Genomic DNA, 3,938 nt, shown 5'->3' on the forward strand with positions numbered 1-3,938 from the left:
AAAATGTTGCAAGGCACATCAATATAAGAGCAAAGCATCATAAAACATGCTGAAATACATGATGGAGGACATTAAGAAGGTAACACATGAGTTGTCTTAAATGGAATCCTATAACTTGGTGGTCCTGGGAGACAGGCGAGCCTGGAGGTGAAAATGGAATGTAGGACACGGTATGATCTCACAAGCTCTGACCTTGGTGTCAGGGTCATGAAGATATTAAGCTCAGCAGGCACAACTATGCAGCGGAGGCACATATGATAAAAGCAAATGAGACAAAATAAGGCAACTCATAGTGTAAGAAAATAGCAGGAAAGTTATGCTGCAGTATGTGACACACCAAATTACAGGGCAGAGAGTGATATGTATTTCATAGGCTATATCAGTAAACATGTAGCATTTATTGCAGGAAGCACACATTAAAGTTGGATGTAATAAAATACATGTTTTATGCACACATTAAAGTTGGATGTAATAAAATATGTTTTTTGCACACATTAAAGTTGGATGTAATAAAATCATTTGATATGAAACTCCTTGAACTGGCCAACCAAACAAACCACTCTGTCCCCCCCATTCAAAAAGCATTATTTTTCACAAGGTTTATGAGGCATTAGTCAAGAATATCAACTGCCATTACATTTTGTAAATCATACCTATGTGATTATGTATATCATATAAAGCAGAAAAAAATTTGCAAGCTGTAATACAAACAAGATTACTCCTGGAAGCCACATTAATGATGCCAGACACGTGATGATAGACACTTAGTGTGATGAAATTACATGCTGTATTTCACATTATGAAACCAAACCAAGTGTCACTGCAGCACATATTAGGTAAGGCAGACACCAAAAGCTTGTTACCTGAACAAGATTAAACATAACAGGCAAAATCCACAATAAAGCATTGCATACTGTTGGGTAGGGAAGAGAACAAATGCTTCCAAGCAGTACACCTGAAATAAACAATGGCAGATATTCAAAGCTTGTGAGCTGAACAAGATCTGATTTATAATAGGCAAAACCAACAATGGTGCATTACATGCGATATCTGGCAGGGGATTCCTTGCATTACAATTGGAAAGTGGCAGACACCTAAAGCTTGTTAACTGAACAAGATCTGATTTATAACAGGCAAAACCAACAATGGTGCATTACGTGTGATATCTAGCAGGGAAGATAAATGATTCCTTGCATTACAACTGGAAAGTGGCAGACACCCAAAGCTTGTTAATTGAACAAGATCTGATTTATAACAAGCAAGCCCAACAATGGTGCATTACTTGCAATATTTTGCAAAGTATATGGAAAAAAATTCTTGGCGTAACAAGAGTAATACTAAATAATGGCAAATCCCATGAAGTTTCTCTTCTTTTGACAAAGCCTGTGCTCTTTGCTGCAGGGCTGCCAGAGTCTGTTTGCTCCAGCCAACATGTACTGAAATACCCCTGAGTCATGATTGAAGTGTTGAAACTGAAGACAAGTGAAATACTGTGCTCAGAAATCTATTAGCATTTGGACTTTGATAGTATAAGGCCAGAGCAAACCTCCTCTCTTGTAACCCACATCTCCTACTAGGCTTAGATCTTGGCATCTTGCAGCATGTTGAACCTGACCTCAGAAAAAATCCATCCCTATTGGATCTAAAAAATTGCTGGCTCTGGGCAAAAACTGCCCAGGAGTTGTAATAGCCTGGGCTTTGAGCTGCCTTGCCTCCCGGTGCAGACGACAGACTGTTGTGTGCAGCAATTTTCACTTTTCATGTCTGAAAATACATGAAAAAATATTTAATCACAATTAATCACAATTCTAAATAATAAAATATGTGCATGTAATTGCATTATTTTCAGTGCTATAAGGACAGTGAATCTAAGCATTGACATTATGTCTGCACGCCAGCATCGATGGAAGGCTTCACTTAGATTGCCTGACAAGAGTAATATTTTCAGGAGAGGGAAAGGGAGGGAAAGGGGTGGGTGGGAGTAGGGGAAGCCAGGGGTGGAGGTAGGTGGTGGATACACGTCACAAATACGTCACGCCTCACCTGTTCGAATGTGTAAGTGGCTCACGCAGGTTTTGCCATCACAGTCAAGAGTAAACGCCATAATTAACCGCATCTGGCAGTGCACAATAGCGTCAAAAATTAGCGGAGTGTGTGAAGCAATCTGTGCCACAGCACCATGCTGATCCGAGTCTTCATGTGAAAGATATTTGCGAAAAACGGTATGTCATGGGGTCTGATATGGATAGTACTGCCTCGGAGGTATCGTAAACACTAACAATATTATCATATTTACATATAAATGCTTATACATGCTTTTCAACTTGAAATATAACTTTGCGAGTAAAAGAAGCCCATTTCTTTATAAAATGATGAGATATACACACTTTGAGAAGCATTATGAGAAGCGTGGTCGGTATTGGCAACACCGACGCCCGGCCGGGGGACTGCCAGACCTCCCTCCTCCTTCTATTCTTCCTTCCTTTCTCTTTCTTCATTTTCCTACCTCCTCATCCATTCATCCATCCATCTCTAGATTTGTCCCTCCGTGGAGGGACCATGGACCTTTGTCGGGTGACACCCCATGAGTTGGGAGCCGACAGTGTCAAAACTACAGTACAAGAAAGATATCTGCAAATATCACACTTTCAATCCAGCGCGGCAGCTGTTGTGCCAGTATGCGTGCGTAGCAGACTTGATCTCACGACTCACGCATCATAACACGCCGGGGAATATACAAACGTTCAGACCATAGTTTCGACTTCGGGTTATAATAAAACAACAACCATGTTATGTGTATGTTAATGTTATGTTACATAGGTGTTAGTTAAATGTCTTACCTTACCCACATTTTTTGCATCATGTTATAGACCCATATATGAGTATGGCACGTAGTACTATTTGGTACTTTTTATCAGTATGTTATCAATTTGTGTAGTTATTCAAAGGCGGTCCTAAAATAGGGAACATCCAGTGGGGCACAGCCTTAAAATGGGGGCACGTGCCCCCCATAGTTTCGCCACTGCATGCATGGGCCCCTAGCTGCTTTTGATATCCCCTATCTAAAAGCCTAACCAGTTCACGAACTGTTCAGCCACTGGTTCAGAAACAGTTTATATTGTTGCCGGTGTGTGAACTGCTGAGCCAGCTGACCGGACGCAAGGAGACGGTTCCATATCTGCACGTAAGTATTTATAAACTGCCTCTGGTAGTGAGTCGTCCGGCATCGCTGTGCTACCACAGCCGTGGGAGCCGCCTCCGCTGACCGGGTGTTGGCTGTCACTTCCCGCTCCGGGTGGCGCAGCGTCTTCAGGTGCTTCACTCCCTCCTGCTGTATTTTGTACAGAGTGGTGAGGCCGGCCACGTCTCCTCGGTGTTGGAGGGTCTGCGGGCTCGGTAGGTGCTCCGGTTGTCCATCCGTGATGATCCTCCACACCCTCTCCTGGACCTTGTCGAGGAGCGCGAGATGGGTACTGGCAGCTCCCCCACACGCAAGGCACGAATGCTCAAGGGAGGATCGGATTTGTGCCTTGTATAAGATCTCGCGCCCTCGACTGTCCATCAGCCAGGAGATTCTGCGTAGGGACGTCAGCTTCCGTGAGGCTACCCTTGCCAGCTGCTGGATGTGCGTGCGGAAGGTCAGCCTGGAGTCATATGTGAGGCCCAGCACCTCCACTTTCTCACGTGGCGTCAGCTTGAGTCCCTCGAATTCAAGCTGGAGATCCACAGGTGTCCTGGCCACTACCAGCAGCTGAGTTTTTGCTGGGGCAAACTTCACTTGCCACTTACTCCCCCAATCTGCAGTTCGCCGGAGTGTGGCTCTTAGTTGGCCTGCTGCCTGGTCCTCTCCTTCTGGCTCTATTTTGTGAGTTAAAGGGATGTCATCGGCGAACGCTTTGGCACTAGGAACAAGATGGAGGAGGCCATTTATGTACATG

The sequence above is a fragment of the Eriocheir sinensis genome, chromosome 4, assembly GCF_024679095.1.
Source record: "Eriocheir sinensis breed Jianghai 21 chromosome 4, ASM2467909v1, whole genome shotgun sequence".
Classification (NCBI taxonomy): domain Eukaryota; kingdom Metazoa; phylum Arthropoda; class Malacostraca; order Decapoda; family Varunidae; genus Eriocheir; species Eriocheir sinensis.